General features: G+C 37.9%; 1 protein-coding gene across 3 annotated transcripts in view; it reads left to right on the top strand.

Annotated features, from left to right (window-relative positions):
- LOC149259533 (uncharacterized) overlaps positions 1 to 26,038 on the top strand; it is a 261,302-nt gene that overhangs the window by 4,703 nt on the left and 230,561 nt on the right. The gene's annotated exons all lie outside the window — the stretch shown is intronic.

Genomic DNA, 26,038 nt, shown 5'->3' with positions numbered 1-26,038 from the left:
AATTTCTCTAGGGGAATAAGCAAATGCTAAGGGGGAGAAGAAAGCACAAACACTCAAGATCTCACAAAAGAAAATGGAACTCTTCTTCTCTTTGCTTGTTACAATGTATAGAACCAGAATGAGGAAAGACTGAGGGAGACAAAAGATAAGACAGAAAATAGAAGGGAAGGAAAAATAGTAGTCTCCAAATATAGCACTCCTTTTTTGAATGAAAATAGCATTTGCATGAAAAAACTACCCTTCCAAAAGATCACCTTCCTTCCATCATAACCATCCATAAGACAAATTACACTTGTATATGGCTAATTTTTTCTTTCAATGCACCTTTTTCATGCCTAAAACAGACCCTACGAATTTCCTAAAGGTAGAATCCCCTAGAAGTAAGCTTTAAATTATGGAATAAGTGCAGATAAAAAATAATATTAAGAACGAGAAACTTTAAAATAACAGCGTAAGCTCCTCTATGCCAAGTACTCCTTAGCTAAGGTCATATGAAATCCTTCTAGGGCTCAACATTGTCCAAAAATAGCCAATACCTCCATGTGGGCCCATTGATCTCAATATAGACCATGCCAAATGTAACTGGTCCTTGGAAATTCATAGTGTTCGGAATGATTTGTGTTAGTTATTGTAGCTCGGGAGGTACTTCTGCATTTGTAGTGCCGACCGAACATATTTCACTCTCTAGGCACTTTACTTTATAAAGTGATTATATAAAGTTCGAAAGTGTACTAAAAAATGACTTTTTATAAAGTGAGTGTGACTGTATAAAGTTGGGTTGCTTAAGAGATTTAAGTGGGCCCAATGTGAGATTAAGTCATGATTGTTGATCTTGAGATGGTGAGATTTAATCTCAACCATTGAGATCTAGGGTTAGGGATTTTGGTCATTAAAGAGAAATAAAAAGAGAGAGGTAGAGTGAAAAAGCACACCTTTTTTCTAGAAGAGAGGAAGAGGAGTTGAGCGGAAAAATAGAGGAGCAACAAGGAGAAGAAGGGCATGAATCCCAAGGGGAGAAGTCTTCAGATTGGGTACACTTCTAGGAAAAGTTTCCGGCCATTAAGCAGGTTGTACAATTGAGTATGGGCACGATTTTCTAGGCAAAGAAGGGAAAAAAATCGATGCATATATTGTTGTACCGTACTGTTGGAAAATGAGGAGACTTATGTATTATAGATGATTTTCCTTGATAATTACTTGTGATATGTGTTGGCCTTTTATTACTTTATTCGATCTTTGTTCATCAAGCAATTACCAAAACAATGAAGATCACACCACAACAAAATACACAAGATATAGGCTCCAAGCCAGGGCGAAACCCCTCCAAAGGGAAAACCTAGAAAATGCTTCTCTTCTTCTTTAGAATCTGCTTACAAAGAGACTTCCAAGACCCAAAGACCAGAGCCAACAACCCCACCAAGCACCATGTCATCCCCAGCAAGATCTTCTCCAAGGCAACTTCTAAACTTCAACCTACTGCAACTTCATCCCAGAATTTTGGCCTTGCAATTTTGACCTCCTGCAATTACAGCTTCATAGAAACCCTAACTTTGTACGTGTAAGAGAGAAAGAGAGAGATATTTTCCCAAGAAACTTCACTCTTTTCTTCCTTTCTTCGTCCTTCTTCGCACTTCTTCTTCTTCGCTATTGCAAATCAAATTGACTTGAGTGAGTGTCCAAATGAGATCGAGCTCCTTTATATTTATAGCCTCCTTAAGGGGTCAAATAGCCCTCCTTTAGGCTGACTTGATCTTGCTTTTGGGCCGACTTGGTCTTGGGATACAAAATGGCTTTTCCTCGATAAAATAAATTTCTTTCTTTATTACAAAGACATATGACCAATAATATTTTTTATACTAGAAAGACCTAGAAAACCTAAAAGCACGAAGAACATGCTTTTGACTCAAACTTGAGTATGATACGCATACTCCAAAAATAAACATATAATTTCTCTTTTCTTTCTTTTTCTCTCTTTACAAAGAATATACAATGTTATGATTACAATTAGGTCATTATGAAGTCCTAACCTAGTTACAATTTTCAACACTCCCTCTTAACTAGGAAGGTATTTACTATTTATAAACCCATTACATGGTATAAGGAATCTCAATCTTGAAGCATTCTCATAAGAAGAGTCGGATTGATAAGTCATCTTTTTGTCAAACATCTTTATCATAACCAACACTGTCATTAAAGGCCTTAACTAGACAAGCTCAACCTTATTTGAGAGCATTATGCTAGGAGGCTTTACATGAGCTACCACACTACCTCTTAAGTTACACACCCCATCCAGATGTCCACAAGATATGTCCTTTTAGGACTATTCTTTTCTTGGATTCCCAAACCTAGATCCTCAAAGAATATTGGTCCTCTTTGACTACTCTTATCTTGGATGCCCTACCTCATCCTCAAGAGTGTCGGTCAACAACTTCTTTCCCTGGATTCTTCAATCCATAAGAAGTTCTAATCTCAGATGCTTATCCAATCCTTCAGATTCCATTTTTTCTTTATGGCCTTCACTAAGACATATGGTTGTTAGTCCTAGTCTAGTGCTTGCCCATAAAGACATGAATTGTCCAATATCACTCTCTCTCAATAAGGAAAGAGATATCAACCAGACCAAGATTACCTCTCAGGTACTCAAGCTTCTTGTTTGGTAATGCTTTAGTCAAAATATCTGCTACTTGTTCATATGTAGGTAGATAGTGCAGCTCCACGACCCCATCTCATACCAGGCTTTTGACATAGTGGTACTTGTTTTTTATATGCTTCGTCCTAGCATGAAACACCGAGTCTTTTGTCAATCTAATGCAACTTTCATTATCACAATGTATCCATGTAGGGCTAAGCGGTCCTTCAAACAAGTCTGATAACAACTTCTTGAGTCACACTGCTTCTTGACAGACTTTGCTTGCAGCAACATATTCAGCTTCAACACTACTCAAAGAATTTGTATCCTGCTTTCTACTCATCCATGAGACCATGGAGGAACCTAGGTTGAGGCATCCACCTGTTGTGCTTCTTCCGTCTATCTCACTGCCACCCTAATCTGAATCTGTACATCCCATGAGTTAGATTTCATTACTAGTATACCAGAGTTAGTGATGTATGGTTCCACACAAATATCTTAGGATATGCTTGGTTGCAATCCAATGATCATGTTTTGGATCCATCTGAAACTGACTGAGAACATTTACTGTGAAACAAATGTTTGGTCTCGTATTTACTAGATACATCAAGGATCCAATCAACTGTCTATAGCAAGTAGGATCCACTAGACTAGACTATGAACTCCTCAACTTCTTTAAATTGGTAATCATAGGAGTCATCATAGGCTTGCTATCCATCATGCCAAACTTGTGAAGTATCTTGATCGCATACTTACCTTGACCAATATATATTTTACCTGGATTTTGCCATATTTTTGGTCACAGATAATAATGCATAATCCCAAGATCCTTCATATCGAACTCGACTGCTAATTGCTTCTTGCATTCTCTAATTTGATGCTCTACACTTGTGACTAGTAGATCATCCACATACAAGAGTATGATGACTGGTTCATCCTAGACCACCTTGATATATAGGTTAGGATTTGCAAAACTCTTGGTAAAACCAAATCTTAATAGGTATGCATCCATTCTTCCATACCAACCTCTAGGTGTTTGCTTTAAGTCATATAGATCCTTCTTCAACCTGCAGACATTAGTCTCCCTATGATTTATTTCAAATCCTTGAGGCTGCTCAATGTTAACCTCTTCATTAATGGTCCCATCCAGGAAAGTTGTCTTGACATCCATTTGATGGATGGTCCATCCCATAGTAGCATCCAACAAAACAAGCGATCTTATTGTTGTATATCTAGCTGTGGGAGCAAAGGTTTCCGCATAATCAATCCCTTCTTTCTGCGAGAAGCCCATTAAAGAAATTTTGAGGTATAAAATGGGCCTCCTAAGGAATATTATAAAATAATAGTGAACATAATAAAATAAGATTAGATTACATCATCAAATTTTAGAGGGAAAAAAGAAAAAATTACTTTTTTAACTTATCTCCCTATAGTTTTACTCATGATAAAAATTAATTAGTGGAGCAATGAAATACAAAAAATATTGCGGAAACACAAATACAAAAATGCATAAACAAAAGAGACACAGATATACATGGTTCACCCAATTTGCGCTACGTCCACAGAGAAACAATCAGTCATTCCTTTTATATTTTGCAACAAAATGAAGAGATACAACCTTGATTCGGATTTAGATATGAAGGCAACAAATTACAGAAATAACCATAAATACAGAGATGCAGCAGAAATAATACTTCATTTTATTAATGTAAAATATTGAAATATGCTTACAAACATAAATGGAAATAAACTAGCTCGGGTAATGGTAGCTTATCTCTGAGGAGAGATGTGGCGGCTACATGCCTCTGAACTCTGTTACAATGAGGCTCAAAGGCATATTTATTGTTGAGAAATAACGGAAAACCCTAAACATCCAAAAACTTAACCCTAGGAGATGAAGCGCCAAACTATGGGCCCCGTTTGGGTAAATTGGTACATCAACTTCCCGTGGTCGTAACTTTGGCATACGATCTTTGTTTGACGGGCACAATACCTCGTTATAAAGATCTATCTGAGCACTACAGGTCCCAGTTTTCCCAAAAAACATCGTTTAGGGCCTTAAAACGACTCCGGAAGTTCAGGACCCAGAAAACTGCCGAAAATAGTAAATTGTGATAGAAATAAGGAAATTGAAAAACTGAAAGAGATAGTTGTGGGGGCCCAAGTGGGATAGGCGGGTGGCCACCAACATCCACCTAGATCATTCCTCCCCCCTTAGGAAGCATTGGTCCCCATTGCATTGAGTGCCTCCATGAGATGGGAAAACTTTTGTTGAGCTTGGTCCCTGGTGAGCTGTTCTGCAATATCTGATGTGTGCAATAATGGTGGGAAGCATGGTCGAGGGCGGTCCACATTGAACACTTGGTGCAAGTCAAGGAATGGGGGAATGTTGTGCTCCAAAGCATTGTTTCCCACAACCTTGGTAATGGTGTAAGGACCATATCGGAGTGGTCTGAGCTTCTGATGGGCTCTTGTAAGGCGTTCTTTCTGCAGATGCAACCAGACTTTGTCGCCCACTTGAAACTTGTGTGGCACCTGATGTTGATCATGTCGCTGCTTGTACTTGGCATTTTCCACAATGGAGCGGTGATATATCAGCCTGTTGGGTAGAGGTGCTTTGGGAGTCAGATCGAATGAATGCTTGACCTGACAGTGAAACGGTACCCCGTGGGTGAGGAGAAGATGTCCCTATATTCTTTCATGACCGCATCCCCCTACTTCTGCTGCGTGGAGGAACCCTTCTCGGGGGCCGTGGATGTGGCTACGATCTTCCCCCTACTTTGAGAGCGAACTAGAAAGAAAATGAATTTCCTAGTTTGGAAGACGATCTTACTGCATTTCTTAGCAGAGATCAAAGAGGTGGCGGTAGGTGGGGCTACCTCCAATATCCTGTATAATGAATTACCCAAAGAAATAATAACAACGCGAGGCCTTGACTCATACACAGCATGTCGCTTCCACAAGTATGGTTGGCCTAATAATACATCACAAACATCAAGAGGTGCAACATCACACAATACCTCATTTGTGAAGGGCTTGATGCTGTAGGGAAGGCGACACTGCTGGCGGACTCGGAGATCTCGTCCTTGGTGAAGCCACCTGATATTGTACGACTGCGGGTGTGGTGTAGTCGGTAGGCTCAACTGCTTCACGACCTCTGCTAAAATGAGGTTCTTTTGGCTTCCACTATCGATAATGAATTGCAGCGGCAAACCCTTCACCCACATTTGTGAGTGGAAAAGACGCTCCCCCTCCTCTGGATCTTCGGGCTCATTCTTCTAGATCTTGGTGGTGGCAACAATGGCGCTGGGCTTCGCATCAATGATTTTCTTCCCTTTGTCATTCCTCTTGTCGGGTTCTGACTCAGGGTCGGAACATGCATTTGATTCTAAAGCCTTCAACTCGGCCACCAACGACTGCTTGGCCCGACACTCACTTGTGTTATGAGTGGGACTCTTATGGAACTTGCACCACTTTCCTGTGTCCTTCTTTGACTTCGTGGTGTTGTTCTTTTCTTATGGCTTCGACGGGTTGTCTTGGCTCACACTGTCTTGGCTTTGCCCTTGGTTCTGCGGTTTGGGGAAGCCTTTCCCTTGCTTCGGATTCGCGGATCCAAAGTCTTGCCTCTTCTGTTTAAACTTCTGCTCGATCTTGACAGCGTATCGGTATGTCGTGCCTAGCAAGGAGATGTTTGGGAACTCCATCTCATCCTGGATGTACCTGTGTAGGCAGCCACGGTATTTGAGTACCAAATGCTGCTCAGAATCCTTGATACCCAACTTTGTACGAAGGGTATGAAAAATATTGGTAAATTCCGGTATGTCTTGGTCCCTTCCTTGCCGCAGCGTGGTCCACTTTATGTATTTATCCTCATAGCTCCCGACAGGGCAGTACTGCTCCTTGATGGTGTCCCAGAACGAATTCCAAGTGGGTGCGGTTGAAAACAGTGAGCCCGTATATTCATCCTTCTGTTCGCAGTAGGTTTCCCACCAGTCCTTGACGTGGGGGGCGGCTTTGAGAAGAGCGAAAGTAATCTTTTCCCAGCTGGAAAAATCATGAACAAAAAATACCCTTCTAGTAGATTTAACCATTTATCTACGGCATCTGCATCTATCTAACCCTCGAATATGGGGATTTCAAAGTTAACTTGTACCTTAAAGGGTGTGCCGTTTCTAGAGTCGCTGTTGGAAGTAGATGTGTCGCCCTTGGGTAGCTGCTGAAGGATCTGAGCAAAGTTGTCCATCATCGCGTTCCTTTGTCGCTCAAGGGCTTCTTCGAGCAAGATTTTGATAGGATCTCCTGTCCCCTCGTCTTTCTTTTCTTCCGCCATGGGAGGCCATTGGGATTTACGAGGCTGGTCTTGCAAAGGTTGGACCAGTTCAAGCCCTAACTCCTTATATCCCGACCTCGTTGGGGACATGCAAAGAAAAACAGAGAAAGAGCATACCATTCTGATAACATTGATCCATATTTAGACAGGAACGCAACAAATTACAAAAATAACCATAAATACAAAGATGCAGCAGAAATAATACTTAATTTCATTAATGTAAAATACTGAAATATGTTTACAAACAAAAATTGAAATAAACTAGCTCGGGCGATGGTAGCTTATCTCTGAGGAGAGATGTGGTGGCTACATGCCTCTGAACTCTGTTACAATGAGGCTCAAAGGCCTATTTATTGTTGAGAAACAATGGAAAACCCTAAACATCCAAAAACCTAACCCTAGGAGATGAAGCGCCAAACTATGGGCCCCGTTTGGGTAAATTGATACATCAACTTCCTGAGGTCGTAACTTTGGCATACGATCTCCATTTGACGTGCACAATACCTCGTTACAAAGATTTATCTGAGGACTACAACTTTTGCATGATCAACATCGGTTGACGACTCATGTTGGTCCCAGTTTTCCCAAAAAACATCGTTTAGGGCCTCAAAAGGGCTCCGGAAGTTCAGGACCCGAAAAACTACCAAAAATAGTAAATTGTGCTAGAAATAAGGAAACTGCAAAATTGAAAGAGATAGTTGTGGGGTTCAAGTGGGATAAACGGGTGGCCACCAACATCCACCTGGATCAAACCTACAACAGATTTGCTATAATTTCCTCTTTGCTCTCACACAACCTCCTCTCTCTCTCTCTCTCTCTTGTTCAAAATAATGCTACACAATCACAATACAATTCTCATATAGACCGAGGGTTGCCTTCTAGGGAAAAAGAACCCTAAATTAAACATAACTTCTATCGTCAGATCATTTTCCTAATGAACGGTCTAGATTGACTACGAAATTACAATATTTTACAAGGCAAATTTTCATCTATTTTTAGCTTTGGGGGCGCTTCCCCGAACCCCCTCCAGGGGTGGCTCATAAAAGTCATTGTCGCAACCCCTCTATACCCCCCTGATGGCAATTAAACAGGCGACGTTATTGTCCCATTAGGAATAGGGATCCAACAGGGCTGAAACAAAAAACTTTTGAACAATCAAGAAGATAATTAGGCTCCACACCCAAAATTTCAAATTTCAAGTAGGTTCACTTGTTGGATGTGAAATTTAATTCCTCATCCAGGGAGTACCCATCTTGCATACTTTTGATAGACCTTGTTACACAAAAACTGATAAATACATGAAAATTTGTGATTGCAATCACGTTTTTCATGTATTTCTCAATATTTCTTGTAGCAGGGTCCATCAAAAGTATGCAACATGGGTACTCCTTGGATGAGGAATTAAATTTTGAATCCAACGAGTGCTCCTGCTTGAAATTTGAGTAAAACCGTATGGAGATAAATTTAAAATACGAGTTGAAAAAGTAGTTTTCTAATTTTTTAATTTTTTATTATTTTTACTTTTTTACTCCAAAAATGGTGAAAAATGGTGAATCATCCCCCATGGTTGACATCATTATATTGAATCCTATTGGTTTTTATAAAGTTTATTTTGGTTGTACACTTTTGTTTTGAGGCCCATTTCAGACCTCAAAATTTCTCTAACGTCCTTGCTTTATATTTATAAATGCTCCCATCTGCGGCGCATTTTATCTTGTAAATCGATTTTGAAGTGACTATACATTTGTCACTTGGCCTAGGGACATTTTCCCAAACATCATTCTTCATTATGGATTGGTATTCTTCCTGCATTGCATTCCTCCACTCTTGATGTTTAGTTGCATCTTCATAGGAGGAAGGTTTTGATTCAATAAGCTTTGTCATATATGCAACATACCAAGAATACCTCTTCAGTATTTTACTTTCCGTGATAGTCCCAGATGTTGTATGTCCTCTCACTTCTTGTAGAGTAGTCCTCAACTAAGCAGGCCTCTTTTGATTTTTTGGAACAATCACTTGTTATATAGGCTCACTAGGACCTTCAACATCTTCTTGAGTAGATGTTTTATCTTGACCATCATTTTCCCTTGAGATATCCTCAAAGATAGGTATCTCTTCTTCATCAGAGTTAACTAGAACATCCTTTGATTTCTTGTAAGCTATACTTTCATCAAAGATGACATCCTTGCTTACTTCAATTCGACGATCCTCCTTAATATAGATTATATATGCCTTTGATGAAGCACTATACCCAACAAAGATGCCCTTTAGATTGGTAGGATCCAAATTCTTTCTCTTGTCCTTGGGTATATGAATATACACAGGACACCCAAATATTCGAAGATGATCCACACTTGGATTCTTTCCTGTAAATGCTTCTTCCAGAGTCATGTTGTTGAGAATCTTGTGAGGACTTTGATTCTGCAAGTAAACAACTATCATACATGCCTCTCTCTATAGGAATTGAGGGAGATCTTGATCATGTAGCATAGCCCTGACACATTCCTCAATAGTTCCATTCTTCCTTTCTACCATTCCATTCTGTTCAAAATTATAGGGAACAATGAGCTCCTTCTTAACCCTTGCTTCCTTGCAGAAAGCTATTAGTTCTTTGGAGGTGTATTCTTCACCACTGTATGACCTTAGAGTTTTTATCTTTCTCTCGTTATGTTTTCCACTTCATTCTTGAACTCCTGAAACTTTTCGAATACCTTATCCTTGTTTTTGAGAAGGTATAACCAAGTCTTCCTTGAGAAATCATCAATAAAGGTTACATAATACTGATTCCCACCAAGAGACTTGACTGTCATAGGTCCACATACATTTGAATGAATGAAATCTACAACTTCCTTAGAACTGGTGTCACTAATGCCATTGATCATTTGACTTAGATATGGAAAAATATTATAATGAAGGTGTCCATACCTTCTATGCCATAGTTCAGAAGGACTCACATCCAAGTGGACTAGGGACTGAGATAGAGGTGTATAAATTCTATACAATGTCCCCTCACGAATCCCAATTACCCTAGCATCATCAATACTAGAGCCCTTACCCCAAAAAAAACCTTGCCATTAACAAAAGCAACTCTATCACCCTTATCCTCTAGACAAGAAATAGAAAGTAAGTTTTTTCTTCAAACCTGGAACATATAGAATGTTGTTGAGGTGAATGCTTCCACTAGACTCGAGCTCCAATGAAGTAGATCCAATGCCTTTCACTGGATAGCTCTTGTTGTATCCAAGTTCAATTGAGTGAGATGAATTTCCTTTTGACAAGGTCTAAAGTTGACTGCATTCTCCTGTCATATGTCTGGAGGTACCATTGTCAATAACCCATACATTCTCATCCTTGAAGGTGTCGAATAAAGCAGCGAATTAACTTTCTGCTATTGCTTTCTTTACTAGCTTGGAGATGATATCCAATATGCAATTCTTGATGGATGTAGTGAGATTCCCAAGAAACTTGAAATCCTTCTCCATAACCCTTGTCACAGTGCCAACTATAGTGTGATCTTAAGTCTCCTTCCTACACCTGAGCTTTGAAACCATGTTGAAAAATCAGGAGACTTATGTATTATAGATGATTTTCCTTAACTGGATAATTACTTGTGATATATGTTGGCCTTTTATTAATTTAATAGATATTTGTTCATCAAGCAATTACCAAAACAATGAAGATCACACCACAACAAATTACACAAGATATAGGCTCCAAGCCAGGGAAAAACCCCTCCAAGGGGAAAACCTAGAAATTGCTTTTCTTCTTTTTTAGAATCTGCTTACAAAGAGACTTCCAAGATCCAAAGACCAAAGTCAGCAACCCTACCAAGCACCAAGTCAGCTTCCAAACTTCGACCTACTGCAACTTCGTCCTAGAATTTTTGCCCTGCAATTGCTCCTCAGAATTTCGGCTCCGCAATTTCGACCTCTTGCAACTGCAACTTCATAGAAACCCTAGCTTCGCACGTGTGAGAGAGGGAGAGAGAGATCTTAGCCCAAGAAACTTCGCTCTTTTCTTCCCTTCTTCGTCCTTCTTTGCTATTGTAGATCAAACTTGACTTGAGTGAGTGTCCAAATGAAGTTGAGCTCCTTTGTATTATAGCATCCTTGAGGGGTTGAATAACCCTCCTTTAGGCCGACCTTATCTTGCTCCTGGGTTTACTTGGTATTGGGATACAAAATGGATTTTCTTTGATAAAATAAATTTCTTTCTTTATTACAAAGAGTCCAAATGGGACTATGGCACATGACCAATAATATTTTTTATCCTAGAAAGTCTAGAAAGACCTAGAAAACCTAAAAGCACGAAGAACATGCTTTTGAATCAAACTTGAGTATGAAACCCATACTCCAACAATAAAAATATAATTTCTCTTTTATTTCTTTACAAAGAATATGCAATGTAATCATTACAATTAGGTCATTATGAAGATAGAACCTAGTTACAATTTTCAACATGTATAGGTTATCTCTGCACAGAAATTGAGGCAGCAATGGCATGATTTTCTAGGCTGCATTTGGGCATGATTTTCGAGTGCAGTAACAAAGCATATTTGGTACAAAATTTGAGGCAAGAAGGGCACAAATTTCGAGGTCTTCTCAACCACATTTATTGCAGGTCATACAATAGCAAATCTGGGTCGTACAACACAAGAATCAAGGCAGGTTTAGCAACATATTTTTCAGGCAGTGTTTGGCATGATTTACGAGATAAGTACAACTTTGGATTGCTGGAAATTTCACCTGTTGTAAACTCAGAAATTTTCTCAGTGAGCTCAATAATAAATTCCTCTTCTCACTGGTTTTCCCTTGGGGGTTTTTCCATGGGCATTGCCCAAATTTTTTGTGTCAAATGTGTGGTTGCATATTGTTGTTTTCTGCTGCTTAAGATCAAATTTAGTCATTTGTATTTCTACTCATAAAAAAAATCAGATTGTATGTGTTTAAGTTCAAATGAATTATTTGAGAAAGTCTTTATTGGAGACAAAAATCAGATTTTGACGTGTTTGACAAAAGTCCTATAAGGGAAAATCCACTTGTAGGTGGTTTTTCAATATGGTATCAAAGCTAGGACTTTGAGGGATAGTGGGCAGATTTTGACATAGTGGTATTGCAAGGGGTTGTGTTAGGAAAAAGAGAAGGGAAAAGTTATTGTTGGTCAATTGGGCATGTCAATGGAAACAGGGTTGAGGGTGGAGGATAGGCTGAATGGGGCTAATAATTTTATCCCATTGAAGGAGAGATTTGTATTGCTGCTTCAGAAATTTGAGTTGTGGGACATTATTGAGAAGGCAGTAACAATAGCCATTGATCTAGTACAACCAGCTGATTTAACAAGAGGAATGTTAAGGCCAAGAGTCTCCTTGTAGATGCTATTAAAGACCACCTTATTCCCCATGTTTCGGGAAGACTTATGCCTTTGAGATGTGGGCAAGCTCGATCAAGCTTTTCTAGAGTACTAATGAGAACAAAAATATGGTGTTGCGGAAAAAAATAAGGCAAACCAAGATGATCAAAACCGACACTGTTTCCTCATGCCTCACCAAGGTCACTGAAGTAAGAGATGAATTGGTAGTTGTGGGAGAAACCATCTCAGATGAGTAGCTGGTTAGATCAGCCATGAGTGGTTTTCCCAAGAAGTAGGATGCCTTCATTGATGGATAGTGGCCCATGAGCATCTTTCGGATTGGGGAAGAAATTGGGATGATTTCCAGCAAGAGGAGATAAGACAGAATGCCAAGAGTAGTGTGCAACATGGTGGGGAAGATGAGTAAAATGTTGCTCTTACAGTTAGGGGAAAATTCAAAAGCAAGGTAAAGGGAAGTGGGGGATTTGTTTCTGTGAAGGACATGAGAAAAGTGAAATAACTTTGCATGTCATAAGACTAGTCACTCTGCAAGCCAATGTCCATACAAGAAGAAGAAGAAAGAGGCACATCTAGCAGTAGTAGTAGCATGAACTAAAATTGATGACTTTCCTGAGAAATTTGAGAAAGAGTTTTCTCTTATTGCCTATATTTTGGAAAGTAGTACTACTGTGTATGAGTATAGTGGGCTATGGGTAGTGGACAATAGAGCATCCAGTCACTTGACGGGGATGAGGTCAGTGTTCCACAGTGTTTTAGAGAGATTCAGATTGCAATGTGATTAGTGGGACTAGTACAATGCATGCAGTGAAGGGGGTTGGATGTGTTAGTTTCCAACTAGAGTTAGGAGGGATTTTGGAGGTGACAGGGATGTTATTGTTGATTTTTTTTGTAGCATCGGGAGGTATTCCCGCATGCCCAAGTCGGCCCAGCAGAGTGAAGGAACACGTCCCTTGGGTTATTTCATCCCATTCAACTGGTATAAATAGATGATGTGACCTCTCATTTTCACTACCAAGAAAAGAGCAAGTCTGAAATTCGATTTTGGAGTCTATTCTTCTTCTCTTCATAATTTTATCTCTTGGACAACCACACTCAAGCCCTTGTAGTTCATACAAGAAGAGGAAAAGGAAGAAGGAACTTTGGAAAGTTTGATAAGAAGAATACAGGTAGAAGACCCTCTCTTTTTGAGGATGAGAAGAAGGATATATCAAAGATCAAGTGCTTCATTTGTCATGATTTTGGACACTATGTCTCCCACTGTCCTAAGAAGAAGGAAGGAAAAGCATCATGTATCAACAACCAATGTTGATGATGACTATCCACCTCAAAAGAAGTAAAAGAAATTGTTCCTTTAGGAACTACTATTAGTAATGTTTGTGGATAGTTGTTCCTCTAGGAGCATGATAGGTTTCTGGATTTCTCATAAAGATTTGTTAGAGGGAGTTGATAATTATTCAGCAGCTTCTTCCTTAATCAAGAGATAAATATTTCACATTTTTTTCCATGATTATTATTATTATTGTGTTTTTGGTCAAGCCTGTTGTCCTTGTATTTTCCCTGGTTAAGATTTTTCTTCCATAGCCTCCTAAATGGAGTTTGCAAAAAGGAAGAATAGGTACATTGCAGAGACTTCCAATGCAATGATTCATGCAACAAATGACAACATTAGGAAGAACAAAGCAAAGTTTGTGGCAGGAGGGTTCTCCAGTAAGAGGGATTGGACTAGAAGGATATTTTTGCTCCAAGTCACCAGGTGGTCAAGTTCTTGTATGAGCTAATGGATTGAGCATAGACTCAGCATGAGTGATTGGTGTTGGAGAGGGAGAGTTGTACATATTGTTAGGATGTCCAGGACCATGCTAGATGACCAGAAGAGCTTCCAGTTCCGAGGGAGTAGAAAGTCGGACAGAGTGGAAGGAACAACTTTCCTAGAGGATGTCATGAGTTGAGACTGTTAGACAAGATGCTCAGAGACAAGAAGTCTCTAGGAGCAGTATGCCTTCTATGAGGGGACCATGTCAGAGGATAGAGTATACCTTAGTGACAGAGGGAGCAACAGTTCTAGGAGAATTTTCTTCCGTGTCAGAGGGAACAACTAGGATTACCACAGGAGGATCTGCTTCAATGTCAAAGGGAGTTTGCCTCGGAGTTTGATATGAAGGATATTGGGTTGATGCATTATTTCTTGGGATTGGATGTGTGGCAAAGACTATATGAGATCTTCCTCATACAAGGGAAGTACATTGTCCAGATTTTGAGGAGATTCAGTATGGTTGAATGCAAGTCCATGGCTACACCAATGGTGACCAATCTAAAGAAGCTGAGTGATTCTGCTTCAGATTCAGATTTGGTAGATCTCACAATGCGTGAAAAATCGATAAAAATATCGCTTATTTCAATCAACCGGTAATTATCCAATGTATTTTATTCTTACCAAAATTATTAAACTGCAAATATTGAATAAACACACGATTACAATATTCAAAAAAATAAAATGCAGAAACTTTGATAGAAAACCAATCACAAAATGGAAACAAAATTTTGTCCTCGAAAACACCCTCTTGTCGCACAAAATGTCTAGGCAGCACGACAACGGCTTAGATAGGGGGTTATCACCCTAATCCCCAATCTCTCTATTTAAGCTGTCTCCCTACAACAGGCTAAGGGGGTAGACCCTATGGAAAAATGGAATGAAGAACCAGTTGGGAATCAAATAGTTCGGGAGACACAATGAAGCAATCAAGTACTTGATTAAGATTCTTGTAGGATTTGATTAGATTTTAAACGATTGATACCAGTGCCTTATGGAGTCAACAATATTGCTAGGGAAATTAAGACCAAGTAATCGATTAGCGATCGCTGCTTAGATGAATGACTATCTTATATGAAATTCAGATCCTAAAGCTAATGTGAGCTGCAAGAATCTTGGTTAATTTTGGTTAAATGCCTATTTAAATGTGAATCCTTCAATCCTTTATGTGTTGAGCCTGATTTCGTAGTAATTGGCAGAGAGAAGATAAGGAAAAGCACACTAAGGTGTGATTAACGATACCTCTCCTGAAAATCTAACATACCTAGTGCCTTCGGCGCTACAGAGAGATGTGGCTCTGACGACTACAAGGTCACCGTATTAAGTACTATTAAAAGCAGGCTTCTCAAGCAAAGATTGATGGATACCTATCTCTTTATCGACCAAGCTTATGCTTGGAAGTAAATTTTATTTATGAAAAGCTAACTTATATGCAAATGCGCCAAATGATGGGATGGAGTTAGACTCGAGGATTAGAAAACACTTGTGTCGCAAAAGCCCTCAATCACCAAAATTAAATGTTCGCTTTATTGGATGAAGACTTAAAATAAACCCCTGAAAATATTACAATTAAACTACAAGCTTATTTCAAATATTTTTTATACAATTATAGGTCAAAATCTTCTTTGCAATTTAATATCAATGGCAGCAGATGTTCAAAAGTATACTCAGCTTAGGAAACAAAGATATGTGATCTATTATAATTCCATGATAGGGCACTTTAACAATTACTTGATGTTGAAAAGTGTGCAACAAGAAATGTGAAAATAGAAATTGCTAAAAATATCAATTTGGCCAATGAGCATTTTGGCCATGTTGGGTGAGAGGTGAAACTACTAAAAATAGAATCTTCTAAAAATAACATTTCTGGGTCCTTTCTTATTTTTAGCAGTCCCTGGTTTAACTATAGGAAATAAAAACGAATTTGGTCTTAACAGCAGTTTAAAATATTAATTAATTAATCTCCATGAGTTAATTAGTTATGGAAAATTAAACTAGAAGTCTTTGTGAGATCACGCAATTATTTTCTCTCCTGATTTAGGAATTTATCCTTTGATGGAGATAAGGTTCAGTTCTATAATGAGAGAATCAGTTGACTTAGTTTAACTTAGTCAAGTCTAGTTAGATTATTTTAACAAGTTGTTAAAATAATGAGATATAGTTTGTTAATGCTTGCATGCATGTGACAACTATTATTTCAGATAACTGAGCATTCCCTCATGGATAACTGATGCATGTCAGTTCTGTCAGAGACCCAGTTGAGATCAGAGAAGGGACAGTGTACTATCAGTTGGATGAATAATTTTCCTATAAAGGAAGCTCATCCATGATGAGGATTTATCTCTTTCAGGTTTGTGCAGTTAGATCAGAGGTTAGTGAGTGTGTGAAGAGGCCAATTCACGCATGCGACATCACTGGACTCCAAGGAAACTGCACAAGGAAATAGGAGGCTTGGAGGGTAGAGGAGAAGGTTTGTGAGAAGTCTTTGACTGTCTATGAGCAGCAGAGGGATTGTACTAAGAGCTGGATAGCTTCCGAGCTAAGGCTTTGTATAATCCAGACTATATTTCCACTTGTATGATAATACAAAGATGGGGTTTTACGCTGGGGCTTTCCCCGGGTAAATTCTTCTGTGTTATGTATGATTGATTCCTTCTTATCAGTTATATGTGTTCTTATTGATGATGCTCATGGTTGATTAAGCTTCCGCTAAATTGTTTGTATAAGTAGATCAAGTGTTTTGCTTTAGTACATTGCATTACTCGGTGATTTACAGGTGGGAAATTTCTACATGGTATCGGAGCTAGCTAATATGTAGAAAAAGTTCTACATGGTATCAGAGCTAGCTGATTTGTAGGGAAAATTCTACAAAATTCTACATGGTATCAGAGCACAGGTGATCAAGGAAGAACAATATACTAGGAAAGAGGAGCACTGTGCCTTAGTGAGTAAGGCGAAGAAGGGGAAGGAGAAGGTTTCTCTTTCTGAATCCAGTTCTTCCAATGATGGGAAGAAGGTTGACAAATCGAAAGTGCGATGCTTTCACTGTCATGAGGTGGGCCTTTATGCTACAAATTGTCCACGGAGGAAATCCAAGAAGGGATCTGTGGAAGGATCTGAAGGTGAGGCACTTGCTTCACAGTTTGAGTTGGATTTCACACTCTTCGCATGCATGGTTTCATCCATGGTGGGAAGTGGTTGGTTTCTTGACAGTGGAGCTTCTTTCCACATGACCGGTGACAAGAGTTTGTTCAGTACTTTGGAGGAGAAAGATTTCCAGATACTCATAGTGATGGGTAATGATGAGAAGTATAGTGTCTTAGGTGTAGGCAAGGTTATTTTTCAAAGGGAGCATGGATCTCGCCTTACCTTGACCGATGTCAAGTATGTACCAGGACTGAAGAAAAATTTGGTGTCAATCACGATGCTAGAAGACAGAGGCTATGATGTGGTTTTCAGTAAGGGAAAGGTTTTCCTTAGACACATCATCACTAGACAGGTGAAGCAGATTGGTTCACGGGTCAAGCACCTGTATGCTCTTGAGGTTCAAGATGCATGCAAAGCCTTGAGTAGCAAGGCAACTGATGGAGACTTGGTGGTTGAGAGGGAGGGTATATTACCTCTCAACATGCAAAGCCAGAAGAAGTCTCAGACGATTGTGGAGGAGCCACGATTGGTGCAGCAGCTTCAAGAGGTTGTGGAGTAGCCACAACAGGGGAAACTGAGTGGAGATCGAGTAGAGACATCTACTCATGCAGAGACCTCCAGTAGGGGGAAAATTCGAGCCAGGTGGGCAGAGGGATCACATGCATCCATACCTCCAGGTAAGAGGTGGGATGATGTGCAATGGTGCGAAATGCATGGAGATGTTGCAGTAGCGCAGATGTTAGAGAGGGAGCACTTGTCAGCAGCAGGTAGAGCTTCAGCATCAGAGTATGTTTCTAGCCCAACAGAGTGGTCAGTTGGGAGTGATTTTTGTTCCAAGAGTTGTTGGAGCAAGCGGACCTGGTGGATGTGTTGCATGCAGAACATTCCAGAGTTATAGGATCGGGTTCGAGAGGAAGCCTTTCTTGTTGAGAGGGAGTGTTGAAAAGTGTGCAACAAGAAATGTAAAAATAGAAATTGCTAAAAATAGCAGTTTGGCCAATGAGCATTTTGGCCACCTTGGGTGAGAGGTGAAACTACTAAAAATAGAATCTTCTAAAAATAGCATTTCTAGGTCCCTTCCTATTTTTAGCAGTCCCTAGTCTAACTATAGGAAGTAAAAACGAATTTGGTCTTAACAGCAGTTTAAAATATTAATTAATTAATCTCCATGAGTTAATTAGTTATGGAAAATTAAACTAGAAGTCTTTGTGAGATCATGCAATTATTTTCTCTCTTGATTTAGGAATTTATCCCTTGATTAAAGGAGATAAGTTTAAGTTCTATAATGAGAGAATCAGTTGACTTAGTTTAACTTAGTCAATTCCAGTTAGATTATTTTAACAAGTTGTTAAAATAATGAGATATAGTTTGTTAATGCTTGCATGCATGTGACAACTATTATTTCAAATAACTGAGCATTCCCTCATGGATAACTGATGCATGTCAGTTTTGTCAGAGACCCAGTTGAGATCAGAGAAGGGATAGTGTACTATCAGTTGGATGAATATTTTTCCTATAAAGGAAGTTCATCCATGATGAAGATTTATCTCCTTCAGGTTTTTGCAGTTAGATCAGAGGTTAGTGAGTGTGTGAAGAGGCCAATTCACACATGTGACATCACTGGACCCCAAGGAAACTGCACAAGGAAATAGGAGGCTTGGAGGGCAGAGGAGAAGGTTTGTGAGAAGCCTTTGACTGTCTATGAGCAGCGGAGGGATTGCGCTGAGAGCTGGATAGTTTCCGAGCTAAGGATTTGTGTAATCCAGACTATGTTTCCACTTGTATGATAATATAGAGATGGGGTTTTAGGCAGGTGCTTTCCCCGGGTAAATTCTTCTGTGTTATGTATGATTGATTCCTTCTTATCAGTTATATGTGTTCTTATTGATGATGCTCATGGTTGATTAAGCTTCCGCCAAATTGTTTGTAGAAGTAGATCAAGTGTTTTGCTTTAGTACATTGCATTACCAGGTGATCTACAGGTGGGAAATTTCTACATGGTATCGGAGCTAGCTGATTTGTAGAAAAAGTTCTACATGGTATCAAAGCTAGCTGATTTGTAGGAAAAATTCTACAAAATTCTACATTTGAAAATATTCGCAATATATCTAGTATGTAACATACATCAAATAATTCAAGCAACGACGATCAATTTCAATAGATGCAAAATATTCTAGCAGTTAAATTTCTAGAGATCCAAATACTTTAAAACACCATGAAATTTAAATGCTAATCAATTCCAATCCTAAAATTAAATTGATTATGCTTAGTAACCCAAATCTAAGAAAATTTACTACTTTCCTATAATTAATCTTTAGATACAAAAAATTTAAATGCGTTTAACTATAGAGAAATAAAAAAATGTCAATACCACAAAAGTTCTCTTTTAGATTTTACCCTTAACACACAAAAAGAACACCAAGAAGAAACTAAAGATTGACAATTTAATTAGTCCTTAGGAAAACTTTTTCAATGTGCTAAGTTTTATGAAGCAAGACTTAATGCGGTAAATGATTAATCAAGATTTTCTTAATGTGACTAAAGTAAAACAAATCAAAATGATTTAATAATTTAAAAAAAAAATTAATGGGCCAGAGGCCACATAAAAAATTTAAAATATTTTAATGCGAAAAAATTGCTTTTGATTTAAATTTTTTTAGGATATCTCAAAGTCACATAAAAAATAAAAATGAAGCCCCTTCTTTTTTTATATTTTAGTTTTTTATTTTTGGGGGTTTTGATTTTTATGATTTTTTAGTTTTAGAGTTTAAAAGGCAAAATCAAAATCATAAAAATTGAAACAATGAAATAAAATAAAATCAAATAAAAAAAGAAGAAATAAAATTAAAAAAAAGACAAAACAAAAATCGAAGTTTTGTTTTTTTATGTTTTAGATTAATAAACAAAATCAAAATGAATCAAAACAATACAAAATTCATAAACCTAAAAAATATCACAGCTAACCCAACCCCGAATATACAAAGTTAAAAAAAAGGGAAGGCAATTTGAAATGCTTGGAGGTTTGAAGGTTTTCGACGGCGGGGAGAAGAGAAGGGTTTGGACACGTTTGTTTCGCAGGTTGAGGGACGACAGCAGGGATGGCAGCGGAAGGAGAGTTCGATGAGTAGGTTAGAGGACTGCAGATAGGGAACGAAAGGAATGGAGCAGTTCGACGACGGGAGAGAGCACACGGATAAGGATGAGGGTGGTAGTAGCGAGGAAGGCGTGTAGCTTGAGGAGAAGTATGGAGCTATGATGCAGATGGAGAATGCATAGGGAGAAAGATGGGCAGGCGGAGTGAGGATTTAGTGAGCGGTTTGCAAGTATCGATCAACGAAGACAAGGAGCTTAAGCTATGTGCAGAGGGAGAAATATTGATGCGGGTTAAGGACTACAGGTATGGCAGCGGCGATGGACGCAGATCTGGGTAGCTGCCGACAAAGAAGAGATCAAACAACAAAGATAAGGACGCAGGTAGCAGGGAGCTCGAAATCCAAAAATTCTAGAAACCCTCAAAACGTAGACAGTATGAATATTTCGAAAATTTTTGGAAGGGAAAAATGCAGCCCCAAAGGGGCTCAATTAGGCAACAAATAGAAAACTGGTAGGCCAAAAAAATTAAGAAAATTTCCCAAAAAAAATTTATTTAAAATTTTCTTTCCAGAACTTATGAATTTTTTTTAGAAAATTTGAAACCCTTCAAATTGTAAAACCCTTAAAAGAAGTTTTCCAGATTTAAAAAAAATTCAAACCCTTGGACTGCAAAAAATCTGGATAGTATCCTTGGAAAAATGATTTTGAGGCCAGATCTTACCCTCCAGGGCCTAGATCTGGCTTCAAATCAAACTTCACCTTCAGATCTGCAATCTGTACCTGAAAACAAAAACACCTAGAACACGGATATACAAAAAATAAATAAAACCCAAGTCAGAAAACCAGAAAACTTTACAGATCTATGCACAGGAATGGAAGATCTATCAGATCTGGAGAGTGCGAGTCCAACTCCGCTCCCAAATCTGATAATCTAAGGCTTTTAATAGCCAGATTTATCAATTTAGCACATAAAAGAAAATAAATTTTTAAATTTTAAATGAGGTGCTTAGCTCAAAACTCTTTATGCATCATCAATAAAATCTTATGATTAGCCCGGGATCAAATCAAGCTCGGCTCTTTAGAAAATGCGGATCGGGAATTGGCTGGTCCAATCGAAAACTTCCCCTAACGCCCGAGGATATGAAAATCAAGACTTTCCTGCAAGACTCAATTCAACCATTAAAATAGAGCGAGAAAATAATAAAATTCAGATAAATAGAGATACCTGTTATTACATTCAAAATTTAGATTATCACTTAAACCCCAGCGACTGAGCAAGATACCTGTACTCAAATCACTCTTCAGAATCTATCATCAATGGCTAAAAAGATTTTTATGCATGAAAATAACACATCTTACAGTATTTCCATGAAGAGTAACACCGACGAAAAATTAACCCCAAAGTCTTTCTTTATTATAAAAAAATTACACTAAAGCTTTTAGCTTAGCACACAACTCAAAGATTGGATGGATCAACTGACAAATGACCTCCTATTTAAAGATAAATCTTCTAACGGCTAGTTCAAGTGATCCTCGTCAAAGCAATCTCGACCATTGATAAGGATTAAAATTTATTTTAATCTCATCCGTCGAAATATTAAATTCTTGAGGAAATTCGAATTTTTCAATTAAATGCATTTTAATTAACTCAAAAATAAAAATTTTGAATTAATTTCCTAAAACATTTGACTTTGACTTAAACCCCAGGATTCAAAGGCTTAAAATTTAGCAAAATAATTAATTTACTTTAGTCCCGGAACCTTTTAAAATTTGAATTTTAAGAACTGACGAATTTTGCCTTTGGAAAAATTAAATTTACCTAGGACCTAAAATTAATTAAATTTCTGGCTTAGGATTTTAATTAAGTTTTTGCTAGAAAATTTAATTAATTAACCTATGAGTGGATAAATTAGTTTTCCAACCTTCAAGACACTTTACATCATAATTTTCATATCTATTACATCATAAGGGAGAAAATCCATCTGTAATAGACCCTCACGGACTATCCATTTCTGCAACACAAATATAATCCAACAGACCAAACAATTTGTAATAAAATAACCTAACCAAATAGTTAGGATTATTCCCAAATCACTTTTACATAGACTCGATCTATAACATTAGGACTCGCCTAAGATCCCAGTGACAAAATCCATTCCGGCTTTGGGGTAATATTGAAGGAAAACTCTGCCGACCATCTGAGAATGGATTGGTGAAACAAAAAACCTCCCGGAATGTAGATCGTCACTAGAAAAATAGGTTTACCTAGGCAATTACATACATGACACAGATTTGTGAGATTATTTACATCATATACACGCAGAATGGGTTTATATTATAACATGATCAGGCGGAAGGGATTTAAGATTATGGGGGAGGAATCTTTTGGATTGCCTCAACTCTTTCAGAATCAATATTGATTCCATCTTTAGAAATGTTGTGACCAAGTAATTTCCCTTCAGTTACTCCAAAAACAGACTTAGCCGGATTTAAGGAAATCCCATACTCTCTACATTCATCAAAAACTTGCCTAAGATGACTTATATGACTAATATCATCCTTAGAAAAAACAGTATAATCATCCTGATAAATTTCGATAAAATTCCCAATTAAACCCTTAAAGGCATAATCCATAGCCCTTTGAAACGTAGCCCCAACATTGGTTAACCCAAATGGCATTCTAATATATTTGAAACTACCCCATGGTGTGGTGAATGTAATTTTGTGACAATCCTCCTTTAGACTTAGTTACCGGAGAATCCACAGTAAAAACCTTTTTTCGTCAACGTTTCAAATCCCAATTGGGATCCATCATCAGGACTTTCTTGAATGTTGATAGTAGAAGAGCTTAATCCCTCAACATTCAAGAAAGTCCTGATGATGGATCCCAGTTGGGATTTGAAACATTGATGAAAAATGGTTTTTACTGTGGATTCTCCAGTAACTAAGTCTAAAGATATATACCACAGATGTCTTAAATCCACAATCCTCCTTCTTAACCCATTATATCTAAAAAACCATCTCGCAATGACATCATTCCAGAACCAGTTACTTTTTGCAACATAGTCTCCATGTTTGGCAAAGGGTAATTACTCCAACATTTTTCTACTAATAAAGATGTTCAAAATAGAATTGATTAGATTGTGGAGTTGGATGAAACTCGTAGGACAACTTTTGATAATATGTGTAAAAGTCAATCTAACATTAAGAATAGCTTTGATAAACTGTCTCGATCTAGATCTTTGTAGGTTGGACATATGGTACTCCTTTGGCATCGCAAGAATGAAAAACCAAGAAAACATAAGAAATTTGACAGTTTATGGCTGGGACCATACATTATCTGCGACATTGCTAGGCCAAATTCATTCCACTTGAGCAAATTGGATGGCGAACCACTTGACTTACCTACGCATGGCCCAATGCTCAAGCTATTCTTCAAAGATGACATTTGATGCCATGGGGCATCTTCTATATTGTATTTCTAACCCTACACCTTGTCATTTCAGCATTTCATTTATGTTTTAGGATTAGATTTACTTTTCATGTTACTAGATAGTTAATAAATGAAAAGCTTATATCTTTCTTGTGCTTAATGTTATATGCTGATTTTTGAATGGACGCTACTTATGTTATATTGTGTGTTGCGTGGATGCAGATTCTGGATTCTCACATTCCTTCGATGCAGCAACGTGTTCTCAAGTAGAGCCAGATGTTGACCACTACATGTCAACAACCCATAACAATACACTCCCCTTTTTCACAAAAGGGATGACGCTTGATCGATGTGTCCGTTCCTTTCAGCTATCATCACAGTCTGATCATGTTATAATATAAACCCATTTTGCATGTATATGATGTAAATAGGCTCAGCAAATCCGTGTCATGTATGTAATGGCCTAGGTAAACCTACTTTTCTGGTGACGATCTACATTCTGAAAGGTTTTTTGTCTCACCGATCCATTCTCGGATGGTCGACAGAGTTTTCTTTCAGTCTTACCCCAAAGCCGGAATACGGATTTTGTCACTGGGATCTCAGGCGAGTCTATGTAAAAGTGATTTGGGAATAATTCTAACTATTTGGTTAGGTTATTTTATTACAAATTGTTTGGTTTGCTGGATTATATTTGTGTCGCAGAATTGGGAAGTCCGTGAGAGTCTATTACAGATGGGTTTTCTCCCTTATGATGTAATAGATATGAAAATTATGATGTAAAGTGTCTTGAGGGTTGGAAAAATAATTTATCCACTCATAGGTTAATTAATTAAATTTTCTGTCAAAAAATTAATTAAAATCCTAAGCCAAAAATTTAATTAATTCTAGGTCCTAGGTAAGTTTAATTTTTCCAAAGGAAAAAATCGTCAGTCCTTAAAATTCAAATTTTAAAAGTCCCAGGGGTAAGGTAAATTAATGATTTTTTTAAATTTTAAGCCTTTGGTCCTTGGGGTTTAAATCAATGTCAAAGTTTTGAGGAAATTAATTCAAAATTTTTATTTTTGAGTTAATTAAAATGCATTTAATTGAAAACTTTAATTTCCTCAAGAATTTAATATTTCGATGAATGAGATGAAAATAAATTTTAATCTTTATCAATGGTTGAAATTGTTTTGACGAGGATCACTCGAACTAGTCGTTGGAAGATTTATCTTTAAATAGGAGGTCATTTGTCAGTTGATCCATCCAATCTTTGAGTCGTTTGCTAAGCTAAAAGCTCTCGTGTAATCTTTTTTGATAATAAAGAAAGACTTTGGGGTTAATTTTTCGCCGGTATTACATTTCATGGAAATATTGTAAGATGTGTCATTTTCATGCATAAATTTCTTTTTAACCATTGATGATATCTTCTGAAGAGTGATTTGAGTACAGGTATCTTGCTCAGTCGCTGGGGTTTAAGTGATAATTTAAATTTTGAATGTAATAGCAGGTATCTCTATTTATCTGAATTTTATTATTTTCTCGCTTTATTTTAATGGTTGGATTGAGTTTTGCAGGAAAGTCTTGATTTTCAGATCCTCGGGCGTTAGGGGCAATGTTTTAAAACTCTGACTCCGACTCCAACTTGGTATCGACTCAGCCGGCTCGATTTCAATGACTCGGTCATTGTAAAAAATACATTATATATTTATTTTTTTATAAAAACACATAATTTTAAAGATTTTCATTCATGTTTCCAAACACAAAGCATTAGAATATAGATAGATCATAGAAGACAACATATGATCAAAGTAGGCTCATGAATATATCCATTATATCAAAATGGCACCCAGTGCACTGTCCAATACATACACGATGATGATATAGAGATCAAAACAAAAACACATAACCAAGGAGGCTAGAAATGGCCTCTACAACAAAAGTCTGTGACTAGTACTCCTGGCTACTGCTAGAGTTGCCAACATCATTTGGCTCAGTGTTACTTGGGAGCGGGAGCGAAAATGGGAGCAGGAGTGACATTTTCAGAAGCTCCCTATTTGGGAGCGAATCCCGGAGGAGTTCGACAACCGATGTCACTAACATCAAGGTACATAGAGGGATTGGTGCTCTTGATTAAATACGAGTTCCATACCCTAATACATGACAAAATTCAATGGAAACATTGCAATCCCCCAATCCTGAAATCCTGAAAAACTGATAAGTCTACTGGATTTTGAATGAAATCTA

This window comes from Pinus tabuliformis, chromosome 6 (assembly GCF_031772625.1).
Source record: "Pinus tabuliformis cultivar Carrire ecotype Pingquan chromosome 6, CPIR1, whole genome shotgun sequence".
NCBI classification, from domain to species: domain Eukaryota; kingdom Viridiplantae; phylum Streptophyta; class Pinopsida; order Pinales; family Pinaceae; genus Pinus; species Pinus tabuliformis.
Note: the sequence above shows the minus strand (reverse complement) of the source record. Positions and strands in the feature narration are given on the sequence as shown.